This window comes from Nicotiana attenuata, unplaced genomic scaffold (assembly GCF_001879085.1).
Source record: "Nicotiana attenuata strain UT unplaced genomic scaffold, NIATTr2, whole genome shotgun sequence".
NCBI lineage: Eukaryota > Viridiplantae > Streptophyta > Magnoliopsida > Solanales > Solanaceae > Nicotiana > Nicotiana attenuata.
Window position 1 is genome coordinate 266,212 of NW_017670850.1, and position 10,382 is coordinate 276,593.

A 10,382-nucleotide genomic window follows, 5' to 3' on the forward strand; every position below is an offset into this window, starting at 1 on the left:
TTATAAATAATATAAAATATTAATAAGCTAACTAATATATATATATATATATATATATATATACATATTTATAATAAGAAAAGAAACATTATAAAACTATTTTTGTGCTTTTTAAACTTATGTTTTAAAATTAAAACTAAAAGTTTACTCAAATCCTATTAAAATGAAAATAAATAAATATTTTTAAAATACTACTTTTAAAAGTTGACATGCTTACAAAAATAATATCACGCAGCCACTTTTAGGACTGCTAATTGAAATATAACAAGTGTTTGAAAAGTAGTTGAAATTTTAGACCCGAGTTTGAAAACTCTAAGGCGGCTAAACTTTTAAACTTTTGTAAACTTCAACAACATTAATATGGGTAAAATGCACATATACCCATTCTCATGGATGCTATTTAGAGATTAGCTAGTATTTATTTCATTTTGAAATTTTAAGTAAAAAATCTTAACTTTAGGACAATTCAAGACATTTTTGTCCTAGAAAATTAAACTGAAAAACTAAATTCAGAACGTACTGGTTAATTCCTAAATAGCAGTCCTTTAGGGTGGCTATCTGGTATCATTTCTACCATAATATATATAGTGTGGTCCCATTGTCTGAGGAGGATGAGGTATACGGAGTAGGGGTGTTCAAACCGAATCGAAAACCTCCACCAAACCGAAAAGTCAAACCAAACCTATTAAAAAACCCGATTATGTTTGGTTTGATTTAATTTGGTATTAAGTAAAAACAATTAAACTAAACCGACATATATATATATATATATATATATATATAAGTTAGTTAGTTAGTTAAGACTTTATACAGATCATTCTTTAAAGAATATCTAGAAATATTTGGGATCCTCTCATGGGATGTAATATTTAATAGAACTATGAAGTGCATTCATTTTTATTTACTTTAAATAATGGATTGTATCACTTTCTTATCAAGTGTTATTGAAATGCATCAATCACCTCTTCCATATTTATATGTCGAGATTCTTATATCTTTTTCGAATTTGAAATAATATTTCGATAATCTAAAATTAAATATAACACACCATTATTTAGGTATCATGTTAATTTTTATGTTTAATCATTAAATTCGGTTAACCTTGAAAGTTTACATCAATGAAAATTTATTGTTAGACGACTAAGAAAATAACTATCATGTGTTACTAAAAAAATTCTCCCATAAGAATATTTTAATAGATCATATATTTGTCATTTTTTACTAAACATATTCTCTTATCAAAATTTTATCTATAACTTTAACAGTAAGATTGAAATAATATCCATGTAACAAAAAACTCGAAAAATCTAGCAAAACTGAACCAATCCAAACCGATATATTGATTTGGTTTGAGTTTTTTGATAAAGATCGAACTAACTCGATCTATGTACACCCCTAATATGGAGACCTTATTGTTACTTTATATGAGATAGAGAATTTGTTTCTAATAGACACTTGGCAAATTTCTATAAAGGAATTTTTACCTCCTATAGCAAAGGTTAACACCTTATTTATTTTAAATAAATACCATTTAAAAAAATTATATTCTATAGATACCTTTTAAGGTTTATAGCAAAATATTTAAATATGGTTACCTCCTAGCCCTAAGCCACTAAAATACGCTAATCAGTTACACTTTTTTCTTTCTCTCTCTACTTTGATACATCCCATTCTCTTCTCCCACCCCATTAAAATTTCCGATCTCCTCCTCCTCCCACCGAATTTGTGCAAAGCCCACTTCAGAGATGCTGATTTCAAATTGTAAATCTAGGTTTTTGTTTAAAGATTCAGTACGTCAATCTCCAGTTATTTCAAGAAAGAAAAAAGCGGAAAGAGTTGGTTAAAGCGCCAAAATTTTGAAAGAAGAAAGCTTTTATATATTTGTATGCGTAAAGATTTGGATTTCTGTGAGGGGTGCTGGGCTTTATGGAGAGAGTACAATAGTTATGGCAGATTTGAAAGAAGAAAGCTTTTATATATTAGTTTTCAAAATTACAATAGTTATGGCAGATTCATTAGTACCGTGGCAGTACAAGGCGAAAGGAGATCAGTCGTTATAGTTGTGGAGTCATTCTTGGGATCCTTCTCCAGAAGGTTTTGGCAAAAAAGACGACATTGCTCCACTAGGGCGTGCTTATAATAATTTAAAGGAATTTTTATTGCCAAACAACTCAGAGTGAAATTTCCATGAAGGCGACGCATTTTTACTACCGGCTTCCGGTGAACGGCGGATTCGCCAGAAATTAGGGTTTGTTCTTGAACAAAGACGATGGAGTTTGGGGCTGAGCAACTTGATTTTCTGTTAATATATTTCAATGTATTTTTATGTATTTCATTGTATTCATTGTCTTTTTTTCCATTGTAATTCAATGTATCTCGTTGTATTCCATGTATTACATTGTATTCACTGTCTTTTTTTCTCATTGTATTTTAATGTATCCCGCTGTATTCTATGTATTTCATTGTATTCACTGTCTCGCTATATGCCATGAATGTATTCATAAGTTTTTTTTAATTAATATAATTTATGTATTCAGATGTATTATATAATTTCTCTGAAGATTGCTATGTTTTTTGGGGTATTTTTCGGTTGAGAATCTTTTTATAACTGAAAATACAAAATTTGTGTTTATAATTGAGTTTGTTGAGTTATATTAGGAGTCTTTTATGTTAATTGGTTCACTTTTCGTTTTAAAAATAGTGTAATCCCCTATTTCACGCCGTGAATACAGTCGAATACAATAATCTGTCCAGCTGTAACCCCATGTTTCACTCCATGAATACAGTCAAATACACTCGAATACAACAACTGATTAGCTGGACTTCCCTGATTCACGCCTATTTTTGCTACTGTATTCATGAATACAATAGCTTAAATACATCAAATACATCTTATAACCACATAAAAGGTATTTATAATCCGTAATATAGCAAATGATATTTATAAATGGATAATTACTACTAAAAGATAGTGCTTTATGAAAATTTCTCTTTTATAAACTTCACGCTATTCTTTACATAGGGGTCCAAAGAACAACAATTTGCGCACGGATACAGTGGGGGTCGGAAGTGGTGGTTATTTACGGGCTGAAATATAAGGCCCAACAAGTAAAAGCCCAAATGATAAGGCTGGCTCTACCAGAAATGACTCTATAAGATCACCTTGGAAGCTAGGGTTTAGAAACATTGCCTTTGAGAGAACAGAGCGAGCTTATGAAACAATGGCGCTCTAGTTCCGTTGCGGGCGTATACTGATCTTGAGTCATTTCTTCGTCTCTGCAATTGATGAATTTCATCTTTTGCATCCGTAGAAAGGTCTCACATTTGCTCTTATGTTTATTTCTCTCATTTTTAATTTTCTGTTTTAGTGGTTTGTGAGGTTTTATATATGGCCGATCCAATGGGTTCTCGCGTAGTAAAACATGTGTGGGAGCTCAATTTCACCCGGCCTATATGTATATTTATGGCAGCCTCCTCAAATATTTTGCACGTTTATTGATCGTGTTTTAATGCACGGATTCTGCCCTACATTTTAACTCCATCTTTTTTAAACTCTCAATCATGGATTTCCGATGTTGAAATGTCTTTTAAGTGATTTAGAATTGTGAGCGGTAATCAGATTAAGTTATAGTAATGGTAGGTTAATCAGACGTGGTAAAAATTCGCTCGAACGCAATCTCATTTAGTTTTCTTTTGGCTACAAATTATTTTTAACTGCTTAAACTTTCAATTTGAAGTTCTTATTTTAAGTTGAAGCTTCAAAAGATGAAATAACGTCCTATGCTGTTCCACGACCTGAACCGAAGAGGACTAATGAAGGCAACTCCTTTATCTCTTCCAGAGAGCAAATCTTTTCGTTTAATTTCTTTTGCACCCTGACCCCAATTCTCAATGTGTTACATACGCTCCCAACATGTCAAATCGGTCGAATGTGGTGGGGATTGAATTAAAAATTTGAATTGGGGAGATTGAGTCAGCAGGATAGATTAAGAGATGGAAAAAAGAATTTATGAATGCTTTTTAGATGGAGTAACTGTATATTTGTCATCTGTATTTGTTCTTTAGTACAATCCGACCTTAGCTCAGTTGGTAGAGCGGAGGACTGTAGTGTGTTTGCTGAAATCCTTAGGTCGCTGGTTCGAATCCGGCAGGTCGGAATTCTTTTTCCTTTTTTTAATTTTTATTAGGTCATAACTTAAGGCTATACATAATTAGGTAAATTAAATACAAGGCACTTAGAAAAAGAAATTCAAGATAGCAAAAGAGAGTATGAAAGAAGTACTAACAGGTAAAGATATTTTTTTCCCAAAAGAGTAGGGAAAATTTTCAATTAAAGTGATATTATTCGAAATGATATTATTTATTTATTTTAGAGTTGCCGTTTGAAATTACACTGGAGAAAGTGTAATGCACTCCCGAGTTTGTGATTTTAGCACGGTTGTTCAACTATTAATACTTGGCCTAATTATCTGATATAATATATATTTAAGTCCTATTGTGCGTACATATTGCGAATCACGTCACGTGAAACGCACCCATGACTCATGACATATTTATTTTAATTATTATTTGAAGTTAAGACCGAGTCACATAAAACGCACACTCGAATTGGGAATTATATATCATGACTATGCAATGGGAACATTACCCATAGTCATGATGATTTATTAATCGCGTCTTTTCTATGAAAGTTCACAAGTTATTTATTCGACTTTGAGATTGTTTTAAGCCATTAAGCTTATCAATTAGGGAAAAGTGTGAAAAAATGTAGGCCTTAGCCATTGTCAATCTATATTTAAAGCCCTTAACAAGGACTAGCATATTTGTTTGAGCAAATTATGCTTTATACCCATAAAAGACAAAATATTTACCTGTATTTACCCATGTTCATTTCTTTTACATTTTATACCTATGCGGCATATTTATTTTACCTGCTCTACCCATTCTTATTTTTGCCATTGTTTAGCATGAACGTTCATCTCAGATTCATATGCACCTTTGTTGTAAGTGCATCACATTTTCCTAATACGTTTTATCTTCTTATCATAATAATACTAATTAAAAATAATATAATATAAAATTATAAAAATATATGAACCTAGAGAGCACAAAGATATCATTATTATTATTATTATTATTATTATTATTATTATTATTATTATTATTATTATTATTATTATTATTATTATTATTATTATTATTACTATTTTGAAAAGGTATCCATTAATGTTATGCTCACACATTGAATATCCACCATTGTTGGGCTTGAAGCTCAATTTTATTTTTGAAGATTTCTTGTTTGATTCAAAGTGGTGCTGTTAAATATTGCTTATAGTATCTTCTGGAAGTTCATATTTAAATTTGATAGCGTTTGGAGCTGATTTGAGGTGATTGAGATCGAAATTTTCAGTTGAAAATCGAAAAAGAACACAGCTACAATATACCGCTACGGTATACAATATGCTGTAGGAGTATATGGTTATACTGCAACACTACACTATTATAGTTTACAAAATAGTATAACGCTACAGTATACTAATATACTATAGGAGTATATAGTTATACTGCAACAGTATACTATTATAGTATACAATATATTGTTATGGTATACTGTAATAATATGCAAGATACTGTAACAATATGTTGTAATAGTATGCAATATACTATAATAGTATACTTATTACCCGTAAATTCACTTGTATTTTCCCTTTTAATTTGTTTTAAGCTTTTACCCAGAGTGAAGGGCAAATTGAAAGTGCAAAAAAAAAAATAAAAAAATTATAGTATGCTATATGATGTAACGGTATACTTTTACAATTAGATCCTTTTAAAATTTTTTAATTTTTTTTTGACAACTGATATTATTCAGTTTAATAATTGAATTAAGTTTTTTTTTAACTCTTTGTGTACAATTGTATACCCTGTTGATATAGCTATATACTATAGTGGTATCATATGTCAGTTAATATTTTTCTAGTTGTATTAACTACATTTAATTGGTATACAATTTGATTTTTCTTTATTAATAATATAAAAAAAGAATAATAAAAAAATAGTGAAAACAGTAAATAAAATTAGATTATGAAGAGAAAAAGAATATAAAAAAACATAAGTTAAATGAAATTAGAAAAGGAAAAAAGAAAAAAATAAGAAGAAAACGAGAAATAAAAGGAGAAAAGAAAAAAGAAAAGAAAAGAAGCATAGAAATAAAAAAGAATTGCAGAATAAAGAAAAAATTCCTCACAAAACCTACTATGGGTAGAAAATGTAATTAGTTTATGGGTAGGAAAACAAATGGGGTTTTGACGCAGTTACCCACAAAAACAAAACTATTTACCCTTGTCTACCCATTTGTTTTTCTACCCATAAACTAATTACATTTCCTACCTATAGTAGGTTTTGTGGGTAATTTTTTCTTTATTCTCCAATTCTTTTTTATTTCTATGCTTATTTTCTCCTTTTCTTTTTTCTTTTTTTTTCTTTTCTCCTTTTCTTTTTTCTCGTTTTCTTCTTATTTTTTTCTTTTTTCCTTTTCTAATTTCATTTAACTTCTTTTTTTTATATTCTTTTTCTCTTCATAATCTAATTTCATTTACTGTTTTCACTATTTTTTTATTATTCTTTTTTTATATTATTACTAAAGAAAAATCAAATTGTGTACCAATTAAATGTAGCTAATACAACCAAAAAAATATTAACTAACATATGATACCAGTATAGTATATAGCTATATCAACAGGGTATACAATTGTACGCAATGAGTTAAAAAAAATAATTTAATTATTAAACTTAAATAATATCAGTTGTCAATAAAAAATTTAAAAAATTCTAAAAGGATCTAATTGTAAGAGTATACCGTTACATCATATAGCATACTATAATTTTTTTTTTTGCATTTTCAATTTGCCCCTCACGCTGGGTAAAAGCTTAAAACAAATTAAAAGGGAAAAGGCAAGTGAATTACTATTATAATATATTGTATACTATTATAGCATATTGTTACATTATCTTGCATATTGTTACAGTATACCATAACAATATATTGTATACTATAATGGTATACTGTTGCAGTATAACTATATACTCATATAGTATATTAGTATACTGTAGCGGTATACTGTTTTGTAAATTATAATAGTGTACTGTTGCAGTATAGCTATATACTCCTACCGCATATTGTATACCGTAGTGGTATACTGTAGCTGTTTTCTTCTTTCGATTTTCAACTGAAAATTTCGATCTTAATCACCTCAAATCAGGTCCAAATGCTATCAAATTTCAGTATGAACTTCTAGAAGGTACTATAAGCAATATTTAACAGCACCCACTTTGAATCAAACAAAAAATCTTCAAAAATAAAATTGAGATTCAAGACCAACAATGGTGGATATTCAAATACACACAAAAATTTAGATTTGGGATGTAATCTGCTCTTGTACTTAATGAAGTATCCAAACCATGGCTTTGTAAGTTTTGTCCACATGTAATTCTGATCGCATGGTTCATGGAAACTACTCAATTAGAGAAAGGAGGAAGGGGCCAGAGCCTAGTTCAATTTTTTCAAATAACCTCGATTGCGGTTATCAGTTGGTCACCTTCGTATGCTAAAATTCTCTTGTACATAACAGTGATTATTCAGAGAGAATCTGTATCCAATCTTTATTTTAGTAAAGCTAAGTTTTTTGTGATTGAAGCCTTGACTCTGGGAACAACTGCGGGTAAATAGTTTGGGGAGTATGGGTAGGAGTAGTAAATAGTTTGAGTCTGGGCATTAAAGGGTAAATAGTTTGGAATTAATAGGTATAAAGTGAGATTTTCTCAAAACAAATGGGTAGACAAGGGTAAATAGTTTTGTTTTTGTGGGTAACTGTGTCATACCCCTATTTGTTTATTAATGTTGGGTCCAGCAGATTTTTGGACCCAGATCCAATGTTTTTTTAACCTAAATCTCAATTGTTATCTTCATTTTCCATTCTTTAAACTCCATCAAAAGAAGTCAACCCAAATAGGTCTTCAATATATATTATATCAAATAATTAGGCCAAATATTAATAGTTGAACGACCGTACTAAAATCACAAACTCGGGAGTGCATTACACTTTCTCCGGTGTTATTTCAAATGACAACTCTAAAATAAATAAATAATATCATTTCGAATAATATCTTTAAACTCCATCAAAAGAAGTCAACCCAAACTAATTTCTAGCATCTGTTAATTCACTCTAACCAAATGGACAACTTACCGCAATAATGAACCCACGGAAACCAAAATCTAATATGAAACAAGATAATATGACATTTAATGAAAGCAAACAACCACTTAAAATTCCATATCGATTTAACAGTTAAACAAACAAACAAATATCACAAATGAAAAATTCGAAACATTATGTATCATGTAGGCAGCAAAACAGAAATAAGGGAAATCAAGCAAAACAATTCAAACACCCACAACACAAGATTTGGAATTATCGTTCTTCGAATCACGCATTTGATATATAAAGATGACTGATTACAGCAAACCTAACAATGTTATAGCAAAATAGCAACCATACTATTTGAAACTAGAATCCGTACCATAACAGCAGGTGAACAGGAAATCAAAAACCGAACAAGGTCTCAGCAAAACAAGCTTAGCAAAGAGCTGGTTTAATTCCCAGCTCAAAAAGAAAGCTCGAAACCCCAGAAATTATGAGGTATTGCATCAGAAATCAAAACAGCTCTTGTGACCTTATTTCCTATGATTTCCCCCTTCTTTTTAAAGTTTTTTTTTTCTACTTTTTTTCTTCTTCTTTTTTTTAAAGATCTGAAATCCAAGGTTTGAACCTAGAAATTTTCAGCTATCTTTTGATTGTGAGTCTTCGTGTGTGTGTGATCAGGCGAGAGTGAGATATGAGATGAGAGTGAGATGAGAGATGGGATTTAGGAGGCGCTAGGGTTTTTTTATTTTAGAGAGGGTCAGTTTTTGAGAAGAGGGAGGGGCTGCTAGGGTTCGTTCTCCAGAAGAGAGGTCTGTTCGTCTCCGGGGATTAGGGAGGATTAGGCGTTTTAGTGGTTGGGGGGAAGGGAAATGACGTAGCTTTGATGTCCAGCTACGTCGTTTTGGGTAATGACATAGAGGGAGCTGGACCGGGTACTGGGCTGGAGGGATTTGGGGATTGGGCTTGGTAAGAAAGGCACAGTCCGATTTTTAGCTTAGCAAATCTTTCTTTTTCTCACTTCTTTTTTTTTTGATTGATTTTAAGTTCTAACCAAGTTAATTAAATCCTAACCCAAATCTAAATTGCAAAATTGAATCTACTTACCCATTTCTAATAATTACTAATTTAATTAACTAATAATGCATATAAAGTTACTAATGTATTTTTATGGTGATTCATGTATTAATTCTAACAATTTATAAGTAATTAATTTCTAAAATGCAATTAAACCTACATGGAGTGAAGATTTAAAAGTTTTTTTTAAATATTTTTTCTATGATTTTAAGATATTAAATATGCACAAAATACAACTAAATGTAAACAAACAATTAAAAGAAATTCCTAGAAATTCTATAAAAATCATATTAATTAGAACATTTTTTTCGTGGATTTTATAGGGGTATTTTCGTAGGGCAAAAATTACGTGCTCATAGCTGCCCCTCTTTGCTCGAGAACATGAAGAGTTTTCGGCCAAAGATAAAGTGAGCAATTATGAGCAATTTTAGCCCATTGGCCACTCCATTTGGAAGCATTTTGAAAAAGTTTGACCGAATCTTGCTTCGGAGGTTGCCTACATATCCTTGACTATAAAGGAATGAGGTCAGTGTAGTTCTAGAAGTTTTGATAGCTGGGACTAAGCGGAAATTGTGATTTCACTGCTGTTGTTGTTTGCTGAGATCCTTATTACACCAAAATCAAAATGAAAAAGAGACTAAACAAGCCTATCAGCTATGAGTTACAAGATTCTTATCTATAAGTCTTTTGAAGCTTGATCTTGAGTCTTGCCTAGTGATTCATGCAGACTCTGATCTGAAACTTGATGCTTGCTAGCTGCAGGTGCTAGTTCATTCTTCTATGGCTTTTTTAGATCAAAACACGATATGTAAAGCTCGTGACTTTAGTCATGTCTCGAGTAGTCCAACATCTTTTCCTCCGCTTCTGCATTTTGGATCCACTTCTTTTTCTTTTCTTTTCTTTATTTTGGATTGAGACATCTCCTTTTAGTCATCTCGAACCTTGTGCGTCGAGGTAAAAACCAGCTCATCAAAACAAATGAACGAAAGAATTTTTTCTGCCCCAGTTTTCACTGGGAAAATTTCGTGAGTTATTTGTGGCAAAACTCTATGCTACTTGATTACTGAAAATAAAAGGTTGGGATCGGTGTACCCTGGGAAAATATGA

General features: G+C 30.8%; 1 non-coding gene across 1 annotated transcript; it reads left to right on the top strand.

Moving 5' to 3' along the window:
• Positions 1–4,071: 4,071 nt before the first annotated feature.
• Positions 4,072–4,157, top strand: TRNAY-GUA. The gene is given in 2 exon segments: positions 4,072–4,108; positions 4,122–4,157. It is a non-coding gene; the product is annotated as a tRNA-Tyr (tRNA).
• Positions 4,158–10,382: the final 6,225 nt, after the last annotated feature.